This window comes from Rhinoderma darwinii, chromosome 9, assembly GCF_050947455.1.
Source record: "Rhinoderma darwinii isolate aRhiDar2 chromosome 9, aRhiDar2.hap1, whole genome shotgun sequence".
Classification (NCBI taxonomy): Eukaryota; Metazoa; Chordata; class Amphibia; order Anura; family Rhinodermatidae; genus Rhinoderma; species Rhinoderma darwinii.
In genome coordinates this window covers 81,291,970-81,314,093 of record NC_134695.1, presented here as the reverse complement: position 1 = coordinate 81,314,093, position 22,124 = coordinate 81,291,970, and the positions used below count along the sequence as shown (strand labels likewise).

Here is a 22,124-nt window from a genome sequence, read left to right as displayed (position 1 = left end):
TGCACTTCCTGTCCCTCGGTGCTTGTTATTGCTTTTGTTTCCTTCCTTGTGGTTCCTGGCCCAGCTACAGCTCCTGCTATTTTTGATCCTGCTCCATACCGACCCTGGCTTACCGACTACTCTTCTGCTTTTCGTTTTGTACCTCGCACACTCCTGGCTTGACTCGGCTCGTTCACCACTCTGGTTGCTCACGGTGTTGCCGTGGGCAACGGCCCCTTTTCCTTGCTTGTGTTCCTTGTATGTTTGTCGTGTTTGTCGTGCACTTACTGAGCGCAGGGACCGCCGCCCAGTTGTACCCCGTCGCCTAGGGCGGGTCGTTGCAAGTAGGCAGGGACAGAGTGGCGGGTAGATTAGGGCTCACTTGTCCGTCTCCCTACCCCCTGCCGTTACATAATAACAAGCCCATACCTAGTCTACCCCTGGTCCCTGACACCACTATGGATCCCCGTGAGACCCTGGCTCAGCAAATGCAGGGTCTCTCCCTACAGGTCCAGGCCCTGGCTCAGAGGGTCAACCAGCCTGATGCTACCCTGGTAGTTCCCCGCACCGCACCTCTTGAACCCCACCTCAAGTTGCCCGACCGGTTCTCAGGGGACCGGAGGACTTTTCTCTCCTTTCGGGAGAGTTGTAGGCTTTACTTTCGTTTAAAGCCTCATTCCTCAGGTTCTGAGAGCCAGCGGGTGGGTATAATTATGTCCCGGCTCCAGGAAGGGCCCCAAGAGTGGGCCTTCTCCTTGGCTCCTGACGCCCCTGAACTTTCCTCCGTTGATTGTTTCTTTTCTGCTCTCGGACTTATTTATGACGAGACTGACAGGACTGCCTTTGCTGAGAGTCAGCTGGTGACCTTAAGTCAGGGTAAGAGACCTGTTGAGGAGTATTGCTCTGACTTTCGGAAGTGGTGCGTAGCTTCTCGGTGGAATGACCCTGCCTTAAGGTGCCAGTTTAGGTTGGGTCTGTCGAATGCCCTGAAAGACCTGCTAGTTAGCTATCCCTCTTCTGACTCCCTAGACCAGGTTATGGCTTTAGCGATACGACTTGACCGACGTCTCAGGGAACGACAACGTGAACGTTTATGTGTTTTCTCCTCCGACTCCCCCATGATGCCTCCCGAAGCTCCGTTGCTTCGTTCCTCCCCGAAAGATTCAGAGATACCTATGCAACTCGGGGCCTCCGTGTCCCCCCAACAACGTAGAGAATTCCGCAGGAAGAACGGTCTCTGCTTCTACTGTGGGGACGACAAACATCAAGTGAACATCTGTCCTAAGCGTAAGGTTGCAGCCAGAGAACTTCCGCGTCTAAGTGATCATCGGGGAGGTCACTTGGGCGCACAGGTATTTCCCGTAAATATGAAACGTACTAAGATCTTGCTTCCCTTTCAGGTCTCTTTTGGTGGTAGGTCTGCTACCGGCAGTGCTTTCGTGGATTCAGGGTCCTCTACTAATATCATGTCTGTGGAATTTGCTATGTCCCTTGCTATGCCTCTTATTGATTTGCCTAAACCTGTCCCGGTAGTGGGTATCGACGCCACTCCTCTTGCTAATGGTTATTTTACACAGCATACCCCTGTTTTTGAACTCCTTGTTGGCTCCATGCATTTGGAGCAATGCTCTGTACTGTTGATGCAGGGATTATCGTACGATTTGGTGCTAGGTCTTCCCTGGTTGCAGTTGCATAATCCTACGTTTGACTGGAATACTGGGGAGCTAACCAAATGGGGTAATGAATGTTGTACGTCATGTTTTTCTGTTAATTCTATTTCTCCCCCTAAGGAGGCGAATACGCTACCCGAGTTTGTTCAGGACTTCGCTGATGTTTTCTCTAGGGAGGCCTCCGAAGTGTTACCTCCTCATAGAGAATACGATTGCGCTATCGAATTGGTACCAGGAGCTAAGCTTCCTAAGGGTAGGATATTTAATCTTTCTTGTCCCGAACGTGAAGCTATGAGAGTGTATATCCAGGAATCCCTGGCCAAGGGTTACATTCGTCCCTCTTCTTCTCCGGTAGGTGCTGGCTTCTTCTTCGTGGGGAAGAAGGATGGTGGTCTTAGGCCATGCATTGACTACCGTAGCCTGAATAAGGTCACGGTAAGGAACCAGTATCCCCTTCCTTTGATTCCTGATCTCTTTAATCAGGTTCAGGGGGCCCAATGGTTTTCTAAATTGGATCTACGGGGGGCGTATAACCTTATTCGCATCAAAGAGGGGGATGAGTGGAAGACTGCGTTTAACACGCCCGAAGGCCATTTCGAATACCTCGTCATGCCCTTTGGGTTGTGTAATGCCCCTGCGGTCTTCCAGAATTTCATAAATGAGATTTTGAGAAATTACCTGGGGATTTTTCTGGTAGTGTACCTTGATGACATACTGGTGTTTTCCAAGGACTGGTCCTCCCACGTGGAGCATGTCAGGAAGGTGCTCCAGGTCCTTCGGGAAAATAAACTGTTTGCCAAAACCGAAAAATGTGTGTTTGGGGTACAGGAGATTCCATTTTTGGGTCAAATCCTCACTCCTCATGAATTCCGCATGGACCCCGCCAAGGTTCAGGCTGTGGCGGAATGGGTCCAACCTGCCTCACTGAAGGCGTTACAGTGTTTTTTGGGGTTTGCTAATTATTACAGGAGATTTATTGCTAACTTCTCGGTCATCGCTAAGCCCCTTACGGACCTCACTCGCAAAGGTGCTGATCTCCTCCACTGGCCTCCTGAGGCTGTCCAGGCTTTTGAGGTCCTTAAGAAGTGCTTTGTCTCGGCCCCGGTGCTGGTTCAGCCCAACCAAATGGAGCCATTTATCGTGGAAGTTGACGCATCTGAGGTGGGAGTGGGGGCTGTGTTGTCCCAGGGTACCAGGTCCCTCACCCATCTCCGCCCCTGTGCCTACTTCTCCAGGAAGTTTTCGCCAACTGAAAGTAACTATGATATTGGCAACCGCGAACTCTTAGCCATTAAATGGGCATTTGAAGAGTGGCGCCACTTCCTGGAGGGGGCTAGGCACCAGGTAACGGTCCTTACCGACCACAAGAATCTGGTGTTCCTAGAATCTGCCCGGAGGCTAAACCCGAGACAAGCTCGATGGGCGTTATTTTTTACCAGATTCAATTTTTTGGTTACCTATAGGGCTGGGTCTAAAAATATTAAGGCTGATGCACTGTCGCGTAGCTTCATGGCCAGCCCTCCTTCGGAGGAAGATCCTGCTTGTATTTTGCCTCCAGGTATAATCATTTCCTCGATCGATTCTGATTTAGTCTCTGAAATTGCTGCTGATCAAGGTGCAGCTCCCGGGAACCTTCCTGAGAACAAGCTGTTTGTTCCCCTGCAATTCCGGCTAAGGGTACTTAGGGAAAATCATGACTCCGCACTATCTGGCCATCCAGGCATCCTGGGTACCAAACACCTCATTACCAGAAATTATTGGTGGCCTGGGTTGCCTAAAGACGTTAAGGCCTATGTCGCCGCTTGTGAGGTTTGTGCTAGGTCCAAGACTCCCAGGTCCCGACCAGCGGGCTTACTGCGTTCGTTGCCCATTCCCCAGAGACCTTGGACACATATCTCCATGGATTTTATCACCGATTTGCCTCCATCCCAAGGCAAGTCGGTGGTGTGGGTGGTGGTGGACCGCTTCAGTAAGATGTGCCACTTTGTGCCCCTCAAGAAACTACCCAACGCCAAGACGTTGGCTACCTTGTTTGTCAAACACATCCTGCGTCTCCATGGGGTCCCTGTCAATATTGTTTCGGACAGAGGGGTACAATTTGTTTCATTGTTTTGGAGAGCTTTCTGTATGAAGTTGGGGATTGATCTGTCCTTCTCCTCTGCCTTCCATCCTGAAACCAATGGCCAAACGGAGAGGACTAATCAGTCTCTAGAACAATACTTAAGGTGTTTTGTCTCTGACTGTCAATTTGATTGGGTCTCTTTCATTCCCCTCGCCGAATTTTCCCTTAATAACCGGGTCAGTAACTCGTCTGGGGTCTCTCCTTTTTTTTGTAATTTTGGGTTTAATCCACGGTTCTCCTCCGTTTCACCTGGTAGTTCCAACAATCCTGAGGTAGAGGTCGTTCATCGGGAACTGTGCACAGTCTGGGCCCAGGTTCAGAAGAACCTAGAGGCGTCCCAGAGCGTACAAAAAACTCAGGCTGATAAAAAACGTTCTGCTAACCCCCTGTTTATGGTCGGGGATCTGGTGTGGTTGTCGTCTAGGAACTTGCGTCTCAAGGTTCCGTCCAAGAAGTTTGCTCCCCGGTTTATTGGGCCGTATAAGGTCATTGAGGTCCTCAATCCTGTCTCCTTCCGGCTGGAGTTACCCCCGTCTTTTCGGATACACGACGTGTTTCATGCCTCCCTCCTCAAACGCTGCTCCCCGTCCTTGGCTCCCTCGAGGAGACCTCCTGTTCCCATCCTCACCCCGGAGGGGGTGGAATTCGAGGTGGCCAGGATTGTGGACAGCAAGATGGTCCAAGGCTCCCTCCAGTACCTGGTCCATTGGAGAGGATACGGGCCCGAGGAGAGGACTTGGGTACCCGCCCGGGATGTTCACGCTGGGGTATTGGTCAGGAGGTTCCACCTGCGTTTCCCCAGTAAGCCAGGTCCACTTAGAAAGGGTCCGGTGGCCCCTCATAAAAGGGGGGGTACTGTAAAGGATCTGCCAGGCACTGCGGGGTTAACTCCCAGAACTAATCAGTCAGCACCTGAGAATACATCCCTGAGACTGACTCCTGCTTCCACCATTCAGGCTGGCAGGCTTAGGAGTGGGAGAGCCTATCGTAACCTGGCCAGACTCAGCTAGCTCCCGCCCTCGGTCTATTTAAGCCTGCACTTCCTGTCCCTCGGTGCTTGTTATTGCTTTTGTTTCCTTCCTTGTGGTTCCTGGCCCAGCTACAGCTCCTGCTATTTTTGATCCTGCTCCATACCGACCCTGGCTTACCGACTACTCTTCTGCTTTTCGTTTTGTACCTCGCACACTCCTGGCTTGACTCGGCTCGTTCACCACTCTGGTTGCTCACGGTGTTGCCGTGGGCAACGGCCCCTTTTCCTTGCTTGTGTTCCTTGTATGTTTGTCGTGTTTGTCGTGCACTTACTGAGCGCAGGGACCGCCGCCCAGTTGTACCCCGTCGCCTAGGGCGGGTCGTTGCAAGTAGGCAGGGACAGAGTGGCGGGTAGATTAGGGCTCACTTGTCCGTCTCCCTACCCCCTGCCGTTACATACGTTGCATTTCAGAAAGGTGGCACTGGAGGAAGATTCTGCATCAAAGATCCAATGTACCGTAGGTCTTTTTTGCAAAAAGTTTCAGGACCGACCCAACCTCTCACTCCAGAAGGACTGCCTTATAAAGGGGCTTAAACTTGGTGTAAGTTCTCGTGGCTGACCCGTCCACTTCATCCAGCACGAACCGCCAGGCGATGGGGCGAGTTCAGACAAAAGGTGTTGCACAATACAGGAAGCCTTTCCCTGCGATCTTTGGATCTGATTAGTTTTTTTATTATTCCTGAATGATGATTCCATTTATGAGATGTCGCTTTAATGGTGGACAATCTAGAACTTGCAATATCTGGTTGAGATTCCTCTCGGGCCCATTTAGCACTTCTTAGAGCTGTATATAAATGGCTCTTATTCGTGGACCTTGTGAGACAATAGCCATACGAGCCTTAGTGGTTTCGCCTTTCTCCAAGGATGCAGTGAGAGGCCTTCATCCGCGCTCCTCCGGTCTGTATAATGGACGCTTGTGCGAAATGAGCTTTTCGTTAAAATTCCTGTCTATTTTTGCTTACCTGGATTTCTCTTGTTCTCCGCAGCTAAACTCGCTATTCATATAATGAACCTGAAGCAAGGCCAGCACTTGTCAGGCACGTGTACAGGTCTACATTGCTTCCTAGAGCTCCCGTCTCTGGAGTTTCAGTGCGTGGTTTTCTCCTCCGTTACGTGGCCTTCGCTGATCGGAACGTGCTCTTCACTTGGATGCCATTTATATGTCACGGCTGTATTACATCAGGAACATTTGCCGGATGTGACGACTATACGTCACTATGGGATCTGCCAGTATCTCACCCTGTTGTGTCGCACTCGTAGCTCTTAATAAAGCTCATGGAGATGAACATGGTCCAAATCTTGTGTAGTCATTTGGTTCTCAAAAGTAGATGGGGAAATGGAGGCTACGAGACTGAACTGTTACCATACATCCCGTCAGTGGAGCAGTACGGTATCTCAGAGATCTATGGACGCCGGCCGTTGTTGGGTAAAATCTAGAAGATGGTTATTAGGATCTTCTAACCTTTGATTCTGATGCTTCTGGTTCTTCGGCTGTGGCTACACCTTGACTTTTTATCACTCTACAAAAAACTCTATGAAATCGCGGTCCATACTAATACATTGAGTATCGTAAAAATCGCTTTGGTTAGGTGACTTGCTGGCATTTTTTATTTTTTGGCTTCATGCTGGTATTTTGGAGCAATTTTCATAACGTATTCGCTGCCTCCTCCCTCATAGAGTAACATGAAAATCTCTTCCAAAATGCTCATTAAGGTTTCTACTCTATAGAAAAAAGTCTCACTACAAAAAGTCCATGTGCCGCCCTACAACTCCTCTGTAATGTTCCCATAAACCCCCCCGGCCCCAATTCTCTCCACCAAATTCTGTATTGAACAAGACTCGACAGAAGATTTTTGTGTATTACCGGATCCGCCAGCGTGTAAACTCATTTTATTCAACTTGAGTCATCAGTGACGGCGTCAGAATGTCGCTTGCAGCCATTTTGCATTACTTTCTATAGGAACAAGCTATAGGGTTGACCTGCAATGCAACTTTTGGCTACAGATGAACCTACCTTTAATCTTTGTGACCGTCAACGATGATCTCGACCACCTTCATAGTATGTGGCGACCCACCTGGGATGTGACAACAAGGCAACTTGTCTCATTGCACATTCATTATTTTGGGGGCAAATTCGTAAAAAAAATAAATGAAATGAATGAAGGGTCCGTGCTATTTGCTGCGGTTTCTTGATAACTTTCTTACCCTCTTAGGTCAAAGTTTGCTTGTTAATGGCATGTTCAGCAGGATAGGTAATCGTATAAACTTCCTGCCACAAGTCACGGCCGCCATTATTTTACCGACTGCCGAGTCTGTTTAGGATTGAAATTTGGAAAACATGAATACCTGTTGTAGACCATATTAACCCCCGGTTGGCCCTTCCTTCTCACCTGGATGGGGACCCGTGCCGTCTGTCTGCTCTACAGTAGAGGATTATGGATTTTCTCTTCCTTTTACTGATGCTTTCCTTGAACCTGAGAAAGGAAGGATTTTAATTTGTAACCTGATTCCGGCAGGGTTGCTGAATAGAGATATTGCCTTAGATTTATAGGACAGCGTTACAGGACAAAGGCAATCTGAGCTGACACAAATATAGATGAATGCGTCTCTCTAAAACCCTCGGACTGGCAAATTAAAATGGAGTTCTGGGTGCGGGGTGTGGAGGGAGCGCAGTGATTGATTCCCCGTCCAGACACCCAAACCAACCAAATATGTCACAAAGACAAGCACTTTAAGAGCTCCTGCATGGCTGGATTTATTGCTCTCCCGCATTACAGCCCATCAATTCTTCCCACAGATTATTGATATGAAATCACAGGCTGTAAGTAACCATCTCTCTATTGATTCCAAGCAGAGACTCATCCTACGCCTCTGCGTGCAAATCCCGGAAATCTATGAGAGGACAGACTCAAAGTCACTGAAAGTTGCACGGGGACAGGAGGCCGAAGAGTTCGAATTTGTCCCCATACATAAGACCTGAAACCCTCATCTTCACTTGCGACACTGATTAGTTGGTGACCGAAATTGTAGGATTAGAGAGGCCTCTCCTAGTAGGTGTCATGTCTGGTTCTTAGACCTGACCATGTGTTATTGTCCTGGGACCCCCAAAAAGAGTCCACACTGAGGGTCTTCAAAACCTTGTACTTCGTTATAACCCATTTTTGTTGAGATGATCCCCCATTAACTAGCTAATTGAGGGGGTAGGACTTGCTGTTGGGACCCCTGTAATCTCCAGGGGAACTGCTGGAGAATAGAGAATTTCTGGAGACGGGACCATTACAAGGTAGCGGATGAAATCAGTGCGTCAGAGGTCCTCGAACATTTCTATCTGCTGAGCCGGTGTTTGGGGTGCGCGCGGTGGGTGTTCAGATGCCTGCAGACCGCTTTGCAGTGGTTGTCTACAGGGACATATGGAAAGGGATTGTTTCAAGGGCTCAGCCTTCCATCTCAAATGTGTTTCTGAAGATAAATGTCCGGTCAGCGCTGCTGAAGACTTTGCTCAGGGCGTTCTGGGACTGTTGGTGTTTCGGCTTCATGTAGGTTTTGGCTCGGCTAGGAATAGGGAAGGGGGGGCTTCGCTGCTTCCTATTAAAATGACTAGATGGGATTTGTCAGCCCTCCTGTACTGAGGTCCAGCAGAACGCCTCATTTTCTTTGTCCGTCAGTGCAAGAGTTAATCCTGAGGCCACAATGTCGGCTACCAGCGTGGCGCTGATAATCACCCTCTTGACATACCTGTCAGCCAATGAAAGGGCCCTGTGGATCCCTGGAAGGATAAGAATCACATAGTGACAGATTTTCTGTTTCATCTCTGAATGAGGCGGCCGTCCTCCCTCTCACTTCTGCGCCCCCCCGGCTGTCACCCACACACAGACTGAGATTCTCATTAAATAGTCATTAACATGAATAAGGCAGAATGTTCATTTTCCCCCTCTGGTTGTACAAGGTTTGCGTGCGTTTTGTGTTGCACCGATGCCGCTGTGATTGCTGGCTCCCCCCAAGCTCTGCTCTGTTCGCTCCTCAACCCCATTTTCCTGCCTCTCCTTATCGACCCCCCTCCCCTCTCCTTGACACAAGATGACAAGAACCATTTCCAAGATGGATTGATTCAATTTAGCAGGCATTTGGCTGGGTTGGGGATGGTAGTGCTCCCCTGTTGGAGCAGCGCAGATATGTGACCGGTCTGAGCTAGATATTTATTAGCCCTGCTCCCTGCGAGGTTGGCCAGCCGGCGGCTCATAATCATCTCCTGTTTGTTCTACTCACGTACTGGAAACTCTCCGTCTTCACCTGCCCATCACTCTCATCCAACTTCTCATCCAGTTGTGTCTTCTCCTCAATTTTTATTTCTCGGCAATGAACAAGTCCCTTTCAGCAGCGGTCTACGTTCTACCACCCGCAGCTTCTTCCCCCCATTGACCATCAATGTCGATCCTTCATCCTCTCCTGGCGGCTCGCAGCTTCCTGACAACCTGTATTTCCTCTGAACTCGTGTCACTTCTTCTTAACATCTTCGTTTTACAAATCCATCTCCCCAACTCTTGTTACACTTTCGCCTCCTGGACTCTCATGTTCTACTTCACTCATGGGTATTAAGGGGGCTCAGTGATAACGCTTGTCTTGTAGCATTGGGGTCTGGGTTGATGAATCTCATTATGGCCTCGGCTTAGGGTTCACATGGTTTCCCCCCAATCCTAACGAAGACTAATTCAGTGTGTGGACCTGAGATCGACTAGATTGTGGGCCCCAATGGGAAACCAATCTAATCTGACTAGGGCCCCATGCACACCACCGTGCACCTTAATCACGGTCCGTAATTTGCGTGCCGTGCTCCCATTATAATGTATGGGAGCACGGTCCATAAAAAGCAAAAGATAAGACATGCCCTATATCTTGCGGAAGGTTTCCACGGCACGGACACCTTACCACAAATATACGGGACGGTGTCCGTGGACAACAGAAGTGAAAGGGACCATAATAACAGTCTTCAATTATGGATGATTTTTATGGTCGTGTGCATGGGACATGTGGGTCCTGTTCTTGTGCCAATCTTGGATACGTAAGACGGCGGGGTGCACTTTTATACCTTACAAAGCTCTTTTATTAAGGATTTTGCGCTCTTGTGGACTGTAGCGCTTGTTGTATCACTGACTGCTGCATACGGCTGATTTATAAGATGGAGAACCCAAATACCCAGCGATTCACATCACTGGAACAGACCCCATTAAACAGGCACTTTAATTCTGTAGTTCTTCAGCCTTCCTCTTATGTGGGACTTATTTCCTGGATCACATGTTCACAAATACAGAAGTGGTCCGAGGCTGTAGAGCGCTGAGAGCTTTATGGTCCGGCTCTAAACCACAGATATCCGGACTTCCAATTCTGCTTGTGACTGGTCCTTTCCTCTCTCGACCAAGCGCGTGCGCCCAGACGCCATTTCTTTGGGATCTTTGCTGTTTTCATGGTCGTAGATTCATAGTTTTGGACCTTTGTATGAATGTTTTGTTAAATCTCCTGATAATGGGTTAACTGGTGCAGTCGTTTTGAATAGTCTTCTGGCTGCTCCTGTTGCCTCCTCTCTTCACAGCCCATAAACTTTTAATTCAGAAGCGAGCGATTGTGTCGCAGTCACACTCTGCACGGAAAGCTGGCTAATGACTCGGCAGCGACAGGAACTCGGGGACGAATGAAATCTCAGCATTCGGTGGTCCGTCGCACTCCATTGCTTTGATGGCTCCGTAGAATGGTGGCGAGCTCCCCGCGCCAGCAGCCTGATCCACCCGCTGATAACAATTACGTGTCTCCGTTGCAGAGAGAGATCCAGCTCATTAGTTTTATGCAGGGATAAGTGTGACCCGGTTGTCTACTGAAGGTCATCGGGCCATCGCGCCACGCCGTAACGTTTCTGAAGCAACACGAAATATCTTGTTGATTGCACATAGTCCGGAGCTTGTGGTTACAGGGATAATGAGACAACAAGGATAGGGAACGTTTCTCAAACCGGACTGAGCTTTTGGACTTAACACGTGTTGTAACCATTATTACCAACATCTTATACGTCTCCTTAAAGGGTTTCTCCATCTAAATGCATCTGACTAATAAGGCCGAATTGTAAGGGGTCTGCTGCATCGAGCGTGGAAAATCCAGTCTTGACCTGCCGGGGTCCTGTCTGACAGTCTGGTTACTATAGATACTTTGTAACCAGTCTTTTCAAGATAGTTGTCAGGCAGCTCATCCATAGCAACCAGTCTTTTCAGTCAGGAAGCTCATCCATAGCAACCGGTCTGCCTCCAATTACTATTGACTGTCTAGAAGGGGCAATGAAGACTTAAACAAGCCCTTCTTGAAATTAAAACTCTTTTAAAAGGCAGATACTTCAGTCCCAGAAGGGATCCACCATGAGGTAATGTTGACATTTCCCCCCCATAGATCAGACTCGCACCCTCCTCCCCTTTGACTTCATTTGTTTTCTTAATTTCTTCATATTTTGCTGAGGTTTTTGTTGCTTCTCCTTTTATTATTATTTTAACACTTATTTTACTCCGCGGACTCTCGATGGGTTTTTAATGTCCTGCAATAACCCCTGTCTGTACAGAAAAGACAGGAGACTGGAAAGCCTTAGCAGCTTAGCAGAGTTCCTGTAGCGAGTGAGGAAAGGGGGCAGTTAGTTTTCATTATTTCTTAGGACTGGGCACTACCTCGCATAAATATAACACTTCCCAGAATGCAGATTACCAATATAAGTACTGTGCAGACAGTGAACCAGCAGGGAATGCTGGGAGATTTCCACTCTGAACACTACAAAACTGAGTGCAGCTTTACAAGATGCAATTTAGGATCAGTAATGTATGTACACAGTGACTCCAGCAGAATAGTGAGTGCCGCTCTGGAGTATAATACATGATGTAACTCAGGATCAGTACAGGATAAGTAATGTATGTACACAGTGACTCCAGCAGAATAGTGAGTGCAGCTCTGGAGTATAATACAGGATATAACTCAGGATCAGTACAGGATAAGTAATGTAATGTATGTACACAGTGACTGCACCAGCAGATTAGTGAGTGCAGCTCTGGAGTATAATACAGGCTATAACTCCGGATCAGTACAGGATAAGTAATGTAATATATGTACACAGTGACTCCACCAGCAGAATAGTGAGCGCAGCTCTGGAGTATAATACAGGATGTAATTCAGGATCAGTACAGGATAAGTAATGTATGTACACAGTGACTCCACCAGCAGAATAGTGAGTGCAGCTCTGGAGTATAATACAGGATGTAACTCAGGATCAGTACAGGATAAGTAACGTAATGTATGTACACAGTGACTCCACCAGCAGAATAGTGAGCGCAGCTCTGGAGTATAATACAGGATGTAACTCAGGTTCAGTACAGGATAAGTCATGTAATGTATGTACACAGTGACTCCACCAGCAGAATAGTGAGTGCAGCTCTGGAGTATAATACAGGATATAACTCAGGATCAGTACAGGATAAGTAATGTAATGTATGTACACAGTGATTCCACCAGCAGAATAGTGAGTGCAGCTCTGGAGTATAATACAGGACATAACTCCGGATCAGTACAGGATAAGTAATGTAATGTATGTACACAGTTTGGCCTCATGCACACAACAGTAGTTGCGGTCAGTAAACACTGCACGGACAGGCTGCGGAGTGTCACCCGCATTATGAGCACGGTCCGTAAATGCAAACAATAGCTCAGTACAGGATATGTCATGTTTTTCTATAGTGTTATGTAGATTCATTCGGTTTGTAAAATGCTGCAAAGCTGTGGATATATCAGAAATTCCTCTCTTGGGAACTTGCCTGATACATTGTTACGGATCCTCCAGTTAAGAAGCCTTTTCAAACTATGATTTTGGTGAAACACTGTTGTTGGCACAGAAACTCTCCTCACTAGTCACATGATCATCTTGTCTCGTGCCTCCCAGAATCCTTTATTTCCCCGGTGAGCGGCAGGAACGGGATATCTTGGCCTCTGTGGTGGTTGCAGTTGGTCGGGATGTCGGTTAGATAAAGACTCCTGTGTGGCAATAGACGTCTCCGCTTTGGCCCAGTCAGCATGTGGCACACGGCGGCACAGACTAATGAGCTCTTAGTCGTTGGCTCCTCTCTGAAGAGTTTATCTGGGCCGGCAGAGGACGCGCTCTTTGTTCGCCGCGGCCTGCTCCATGCTCTCTGCCTTTGTCGCTTTTCCTGTTGTGTCCGCAATCGCGGCCTAGGAGACAAGTGTCATTCCTCACACGGACTGATAACGCTTCTCGCTGCCTTCCCTTCAGCTGAGGTTACTTATCTGCCTGGAGCAGGGGCTCTTATCACGCTGCCAACTTCTGTGGTTGTAGACGTTCACAATCTATGAAAATCCCGGGGGATGTTGTAGGGCCCGCGCTTCCAGAGCCATGAGGCCCGCTGCCAGTCGTCACTGTCACAAACCCTGCGCTCTTCACAGCGCTCATTATTCTTACTGATCCGAAATATTGCAAGTAATGTGCCGGCTATTTTATATTCAGAGGCTGTTAGTGCGAAGCAGCAAGGGATAACTCTGGAACAAAAAGCGTTTAACGCAACGGAAAATGTTTCCAGTCCTTACGGTTTTTAAGCTATTTGCTTGCTGTCAGTGAATGAGGACACTCTTGTTTACATTATAGGATTATTTTACACTGTAGACAACTGAATCTGACTCAAGGCCTGACAACGCTGCATCAGACTGTGGTTAGAGCGAGGGCTGAATCCACACACCTGTCGACCTCCTATAAAAGCTCCGTTATTGGAATGGACACCCCTTGATGTTCTTCGCATTGTCTTTGAAAATAATTCCCATCTGGCTGCGGCTATAGGTGCCCCCCCCCCCACAATATAGGACGGGTGTGCAGCGCCACCACATACAACCTGCACCCACCGCACACCCTCCCATGTATCACCGGCCATAGGGATTGGCTACAGTGTTACCATTTATAATTATCACCGGCATGAAATGTTTTTCCTAGCAAAGGATTCCTGTAACAACTGAGCGATTAACACACTGCAGATGTTCTGTACGATAGACTGAATGCTCTGCAGAGTATCAATGCATGGCGTAATGTTCTGCAGAGCAGAATCATAATCTGGAAAATCTTGTCAATATTATAATGAACCCAAAATGACTAAAAAGTTTATTACATATTTTGTTTTATGTGCAGATTTGGATGGAAACTTTTATTCTGTAGTTTCAGCCAAAATCCAATAAAAATGTTATAAAATCTAATGGGAAAACTGCGTGGATTATATAGAAATGCAATGTATAGTTTATTCACCGAGAGGAAGTGTTATCATTGAGAATGCAGCCTATCCATTCACTAGCGAGCAGCGGTGACATCACTGAGAATACAGCCTATCCATTCACTAGGGAGCAGCGGTGACATCATTGAGAATGCAGCCTATCCATTCACTAGGGAGCAGCGGTGACATCACTGAGAATACAGCCTATCCATTCACTAGGGAGCAGCGGTGACATCACTGAGAATACAGCCTATCCATTCACTAGGGAGCAGCGGTGACATCATTGAGAATGCAGCCTATCCATTCACTAGGGAGCAGCGGTGACATCATTGAGAATGCAGCCTATCCATTCACTAGGGAGCAGCGGTGACATCACTGAGAATACAGCCTATCCATTCACTAGGGAGCAGCGGTGATATCACTGAGAATGCAGCCTATCTATTCACTAGAGAGCAGCGGTAACATCACTGAGAATGCAGCCTATCCATTCACTAGAGAGCAGCGGTGACATCACTAAGAATGCAGCCTATCCATTCACTAGCGAGCAGCGGTGACATCACTGAGAATGTAGCCTATCCATTCACTAGAGAGCAGCGGTGACATCATTGAGAATGCAGCCTATCCATTCACTAGCGAGCAGCGGTGACATCACTGAGAATGACGCCTATCCATTCACTAGATAACAGCGGTGACATCACTGAGAATGACGACTATCCATTCACTAGATAACAGCGGTGACATCACTAATAATGCAGCCTATCCTTTGACTAGAGAGCAGCGGTGACACCACTGAGAATGACGCCTATCCATTCACTAGAGAGCAGCGGTGACATCACTAAGAATACAGCCTATCCATTCACTAGATAACAGCGGTGACATCACTAATAATGCAGCCTATCCTTTCACTAGAGAGCAGCGGTGACATCATTGAGAATGCAGCCTATCCATTCACTAGGGAGCAGCGGTGACATCACTGAGAATGACGCCTATCCATTCACTAGATAACAGCGGTGACATCACTAATAATGCAGCCTATCCTTTGACTAGAGAGCAGCGGTGACACCACTGAGAATGACGCCTATCCATTCACTAGAGAGCAGCGGTGACATCACTAAGAATACAGCCTATCCATTCACTAGATAACAGCGGTGACATCACTAATAATGCAGCCTATCCTTTCACTAGAGAGCAGCGGTGACATCACTGAGAATGCAGCCTATCCATTCACTAGGGAGCAGCGGTGACATCATTGAGAATGCAGCCTATCCATTCACTAGCGAGCAGCGGTGACATCACTGAGAATGTAGCCTATCCATTCACTAGAGAGCAGCGGTGACATCATTGAGAATGCAGCCTATCCATTCACTAGCGAGCAGCGGTGACATCACTGAGAATGACGCCTATCCATTCACTAGATAACAGCGGTGACATCACTAATAATGCAGCCTATCCTTTCACTAGAGAGCAGCGGTGACATCACTGAGAATACAGCCTATCCATTCACTAGAGAGCAGCGGTGACATCATTGAGAATGCAGCCTATCCATTCACTAGCGAGCAGCGGTGACATCACTGAGAATGACGCCTATCCATTCACTAGATAACAGCGGTGACATCACTAATAATGCAGCCTATCCTTTCACTAGAGAGCAGCGGTGACATCACTAAGAATACAGCCTATCCATTCACTAGATAACAGCGGTGACATCACTAATAATGCAGCCTATCCTTTCACTAGAGAGCAGCGGTGACATCACTGAGAATACAGCCTATCCATTCACTAGAGAGCAGCGATGACATCACTGAGAATGCAGCCTATCCATTCACTAGAGAGCAGCGGTGACATCACTGAGAATGCAGCCTATCCATTCTTCACTAGAGAGCAGCGGTGACATCACTGAGAATGCAGCCTATCCATTCACTAGAGAGCAGCGGTGACATCACTGAGAATGCAGTCTATCCATTCACTAGAGAGCAGCGGTGCTGTGGTTTTCGTTTCGGAGCATTGTATGTTTCTAGCTGCTGATTTGTCGGAGCGTCTTATTTACTCCCATGAAGTCTGTAGAGTATTTGTTTAACCCAAGCAGGTGTTGTCCGTCACATTGTTTGCACTGGGTGAGATGATTCCAGCGTTTTTGTGTCATGTGACTGCTGTGTTCATACAGGATGTGGAACATATTTTTGTATAATGTGTATATAAGGAGATTATATACATGACGTTTATAGCAGAGTGATAATGGTAGGGAGAAAAGAAGAGTCTTTAGGAGGCGCTGCTACCCACGAGATAGAATGCAAAACCGTGGAAAAAGGTAAATCACGTATGCAAAAGGAAGTTTCAAAGGTTTATTGTAGAAGTAAAGTGGCAACGCGTTTCAATGCTGGATCAGCATCTTCATCAGTCTCCTCCCCTTTATCCAGACTCCTCCCCTTCCGTCTATATGCTGCAGGTTACTGATGGTTTTTTCTCACTGGTCGTTTAGTTGCTCTTAGTTTATAATCGTTCCATCTTTACTGTAATGTAATAATCTATCCAAGTACTGACTTTGTGCTAAGGTCTTATACACAGCAGTCAATCTGAACAAGCAGAGCTGCAGTTTAAAGCAGGAGGGAAGAGCTAGAGGAGCAGCTAGAGCCTGAATGAGACATGAAGTGAATATCAGTCTGCCTAAAACTCTAATAGGCAATGAAGCTAAGCTGGAGTCACTGACCATAGCCGGGCACTAATAGAGCATGTGCTTATGGCCTGTGCTGAAAAGTCATGGCTGAAACACACAGCAGAGACCTCGGGTTATACAGGATTCTAGAAAGAAACCAAATTCATTGCAAGAGGAGAAGAATTTACAATCCGCCTGTGTATAAATGTGTGAGTATATAGCGAGGTCTGTAATAAAGATTCTGCACTTCTAGAAAATAATTCCCCGCTACAGCTGCGGATCCTGACGACGCGCTCATAACGGCTCGGTACGTGATCCTGCGCTCGTCTGAGCTTTCATTAAAAATGGAAAATTGCTGCTTGATTCATTAGTGGGAGAGGGGATGGTAATGCGGTCATTACGGGAATGAGAGCGGCCGGGAGGCTATGCCTGCCTGTCACAGAGAGTGCGGTAATGTACGGCGAATCACTACCCGGAGAGGGTGACCGGCTGCACTGGCGAAAGACAACAGCTGCTGTAAACGAAAGGTCAAAGCGTTACTGCTTCATCTCAGGGGCTGGACGGAAAACCTCTATGCTTTACACTGCAGGCTCCAACCAAAGAACTGGCAAATGGAGCGAATAGAAACAAGTTTCATGTTACAAATTGGTTTTTACTCTGCAGCTTTGCTTCTGAACAGTTTAGACCCCCTCAGTAGCACATGTCCTGGCTTCAGTCTTGTATACGGACGTGCCGCTTGCACTTGACTTGCGCTCGCTGTGCAGACGTTGAGCTCTGCTTTTGTTTGTGTGACTGGAAAGGACCTGTGTGTATAACAGGAGGATTTTTCAGTGCTGAGCAGGTTGTGCTGTGCTAGGGGGATGTAGTTCTGCTCTCCACCATTTCTAATTTATTGATAGTTGCCGGCTCCGTGTTTACATGTTAGGCGGCTGCTCGGGGAAGATTTATAAAGTAAAATGCTCCGAAAACAATGGAGTCGCTAAAAATGTGGATAATGGGTCGTGGCTAAGGAGGCCAAATTTCTTAATAAGTTGCTCCATTTCATTGTCATAAATGCACATCGGCCACGACTTGGTGTAAGAAAGAGAAACGTGTCAAATACACGCCCAATATTTCATGCCACGTGCGCCGTTCACAATGTGCGTCCATCTATTAACAACTCATGTACAGGAAGGACCTACTGCTCAGCAGCTGATGATATCGACATTCCAGGGGGTTTAATAATCGGGAGGTCCCCGGTGGCTCTTCATGTGTTGAGGGGCTTCATGGGGCCACCACTGTGTCTGTGAGGAGTGTTATCCGGTGAAGCATTTGCCTTTTCCTCGCCTCTGCTTCCTCCTGGCGTTCTTTTTTTCAGGTCTTCTTAATTCCCCGGGATTAAACGTGCGACCGCGGTAATTAATGGTCAGACCTTCTCTACTGAATCTGCTGAAGCAGCCGCGGCAAAAATTAATTTGCAAACATGTCATTATCCGGCAGCCGTACAGGCAATAAACCTGCAATTATAGACCGGTCCCGGACAGAAAGCGGATGGCGAGGGAAGCGCAACACAAAGCTGTTTGCTTTTTTTTTTTTTTGTCGCTTCACGACTATACAAACAAAATGGGGGAGGGGCTGGGGGGCTTAGCACTTGTCACATGCGAGGGTTTTGATCCGGTTACATCGCTCGCAGGTGCACTTTTGCACATTTTTTTCCTTATTGCTCCAAAGCATCTGAAAAAAACGTTGCTTCTAGTCTTGATTGAAAGCTCTCCTATGGTTTTGTGTATACAGCCCCGATGCAGATCTATGTCTCCATGTACAGACTTCTAGACAAACCCTGTTTAGTCTGATCCTGCAGTCGTGTGATCTTCCCTTCCATCTGCCTCCTCTACTACTGTCTGTAGGTTCTCAAGAAGGAAGGGTCATAATACACAGGTTTTATCTGTAACCATGGAGACACACAGCGCTGCATAGGAGCTGTAGACACAAAACGGATCTTGACCATTTACATTGAAGCAATGAGATTGGTTACGAGAATGATTATAAAGGAGATCCAGATCCAGAACTCTAAACTCTAGACATTCGCGGTGGTAAAATTCAGCCCTTTAAAACGTGAAGTTTTCCAGTAATTTCTCAGGTTCTGGCGGAGTCGCAATCATTTCCGTGTCCGTTGCTCCTCAGCAGCGGATTACACGTTGTTACATTGTTATTATTCCCTGTTCCGTATAAAGATCTGGTCGTTTGTGTCCAGTGATTGTCCCCGGTGCGGTCCCACGTTTCTATCTAGAGCATCTTTATAATGATTGTTCACGATTGGTTGATGAAGAATATCGGCCTGGTATATACGTATATAACAATCATGTACACCAATCAGGCGCACAACTTTAATAAATTAGGCGCATTTTACTACTCCTGTCAGCCAGGCCCCCTTTTCACGACTCTTTACAAAACTTCTGCGATAGGCGTAAAAAGTGTCTAAAACACCTGAGAATGTGACGGGGCAAAGATGGACTCTTCTACCCCCCCCCCCCCAAAAAAAGGGGTTATTTAGTAACAACCTAAAAAAATTAATTGAAACAAATCCGAAAACCTATTCTGGTCAAAGCCACAAATTTCAGAATTGATAATTTCAGCAACATCCACATAATGAGGCTCGTCTGTGATCGCCTTTTCCGGCCGTGTTTTCAGCGATCATTGTCATGTGCCGCCCCATTACATATGAGGTCTGCGGTTCCCTTACTTGTATTCTGCTCGCCACCCCATCACTTTTAGTTTTCTCCATCGTCCATTTGGTATTGGAAGGAAAGAGTTAAAATCTGTTTCCCGCCCCTCAGGAAGCCCCACACAGAAGAGACACTGCTGGGCGCAGACGATATCAGGGCAGGAAGTAGTTAATAGTGACAGCTGCCAGTAAGGGATGTGTCAGGGATTAGCCACATAAGGGGTTAATATTTGCTGGCTGCCATTGTGTTCGCGTGCGGCGCTCGGAAGCGCTTCATTTTCCCATCTCTTCCTCCTGTAAAGCTCATAATCCGGAGTCTCTGATATTTCTCCTTATTATATTGTGCTCCACACTACACCCGCGGGCGACACATGTTTCCAGCCGCCGAGGGCCAGGGGTGCTCCTCACAGGGGTCCGGTCACAGCCGAGACGTCTTCTGATCCACGTCCTGTCCAATGTCAACAACGTCTCACATGTAAAGTACAAGCGACGTGTTCTGGATGGGAGTCAATATTGACCTAGCGAGCGGTGCAGGTCCCAGGAAGCCATAACGTGGACACCCCTACCGACCTGTGATCCGAAATATCAAGGACCAATAACCTTCCAAATAAGACTTGGAATGTACGATATGTCCTTAATTTAAAGGGTCAGAGCCTATAATGGTGCAGCAGTCACATATGATGTAATGTCTCTGGAGGATATAATAGTACTGGAGTGATATAAGAGGAGCGGCTGATATCAGTCACATATGATGTAATGTCTCTGGAGAATATAATAGTACTGTAGTGATATAAGAGGAGCGGCTGATATCAGTCACACATATGATGTAATGTCTCTGGAGGATATAATAGTGCTGGAGTGATATAAGAGGAGCGGCTGATATCAGTCACACATATGATGTAATGTCTCTGGGGGATATAATAGTGCTGGAGTGATATAAGAGGAGCGGCTGATATCAGTCACACATATGATGTAATGTCTCTGGAGGATATAATAGTGCTGGAGTGATATAAGAGGAGCGGCTGATATCAGTCACACATATGATGTAATGTCTGGAGGATATAATAGTGCTGGAGTGATATAAGAGGAGCGGCTGATATCAGTCACATATGATGTAATGTCTCTGGAGGATATAATAGTACTGGAGTGTTATAAGAGGAGCGGCTGATATCAGTCACACATATGATGTAATGTCCCTGGAGGATATAATAGTACTGGAGTGATATAAGAGGAGCGGCTGATATCAGTCACACATATGATGTAATGTCTGGAGTATATAATAGTGCTGGAGTGATATAAGAGGAGCGGCTGATATCAGTCACATATATGATGTAATGTCTCTGGAGGATATAATAGTGCTGGAGTGATATAAGAGGAGCTGCTGATATCAGTCACATATATGATGTAATGTCTCTGGAGGATATAATAGTGCTGGAGTGATATAAGAGGAGCGGCTGATATCAGTCACATATATGATGTAATGTCTCTGGAGGATATAATAGTGCTGGAGTGATATAAGAGGAGCGGCTGATATCAGTCACACATATGATGTAATGTCTCTGGAGGATATAATAGTACTGGAGTGATATAAGAGGAGCTGCTGATATCAGTCACATATGATGTAATGTCTCTGAAGGATATAATAGTAATGGAGTGTTATAAGAGGAGAGGCTGATATATGTAATGTCTGGAGGATATAATAGTGCTGGAGTGATATAAGAGGAACGGCTGATATCAGTCACACATATGATGTAATGTCTCTGGAGGATATAATAGTGCTGGAGTTATATAAGAGGAGCGGCTGATATCAGTCACACATATGATGTAATGTCTCTGGAGGATATAATAGTACTGGAGTGATATAAGAGGAGCGGCTGATATCAGTCACACATATGATGTAATGTCTCTGGAGGATATAATAGTGCTGGAGTGATATAAGAGGAGCGGCTGATATCAGTCACACATATGATGTAATGTCTGGAGGATATAATAGTGCTGGAGTGATATAAGAGGAGCGGCTGATATCAGTCACATATGATGTAATGTCTCTGGAGTATATAATAGTGCTGGAGTGATATAAGAGGAGCGGCTGATATCAGTCACATATATGATGTAATGTCTCTGGAGGATATAATAGTGCTGGAGTGATATAAGAGGAGCGGCTGATATCAGTCACACATATGATGTAATGTCTCTGGAGGATATAATAGTGCTGGAGTGATATAAGAGGAGCGGCTGATATCAGTCACATATATGATGTAATGTCTCTGGAGGATATAATAGTGCTGGAGTGATATAAGAGGAGCGGCTGATATCAGTCACACATATGATGTAATGTCTCTGGAGGATATAATAGTACTGGAGTGATATAAGAGGAGCTGCTGATATCAGTCACATATATGATGTAATGTCTCTGGAGGATATAATAGTACTGGAGTGATATAAGAGGAGCGGCTGATATCAGTCACATATATGATGTAATGTCTCTGGAGGATATAATAGTACTGGAGTGATATAAGAGGAGCGGCTGATATCAGTCACATATGATGTAATGTCTCTGGAGGATATAATAGTACTGGAGTGATATAAGAGGAGCGGCTGATATCAGTCACACATATGATGTAATGTCTCTGGAGGATATAATAGTACTGGAGTGATATAAGAGGAGCGGCTGATATCAGT

At 46.8% G+C, this 22,124-nt stretch overlaps 3 protein-coding genes across 8 annotated transcripts in view; 1 reads left to right on the top strand and 2 right to left on the bottom strand.

The window, feature by feature from the left end:
* Positions 1-22,124, bottom strand: part of GINS2 (GINS complex subunit 2) — a 199,062-nt gene that overhangs the window by 25,005 nt on the left and 151,933 nt on the right. The window contains exons 6-7 of one of the 3 annotated variants that reach the window (XR_012850623.1): positions 7,192-7,275; positions 7,033-7,113 (exon numbers count right to left, since the gene is read on the bottom strand). The exons of the other annotated variants lie outside the window; for them this stretch is intronic. The gene's annotated coding sequence lies outside the window, so the exon portion shown is untranslated. Of the gene's footprint in view, positions 1-7,032; positions 7,114-7,191; positions 7,276-22,124 lie in introns of those variants that run through there. 3 annotated transcript variants of the gene reach the window in all.
* GSE1 (Gse1 coiled-coil protein) overlaps positions 1-22,124 on the top strand; it is a 299,551-nt gene that overhangs the window by 162,568 nt on the left and 114,859 nt on the right. The gene's annotated exons all lie outside the window — the stretch shown is intronic.
* The window catches only part of LOC142661075 (uncharacterized), a 65,321-nt gene that overhangs the window by 12,903 nt on the left and 30,294 nt on the right, over positions 1-22,124 (bottom strand). The gene's annotated exons all lie outside the window — the stretch shown is intronic.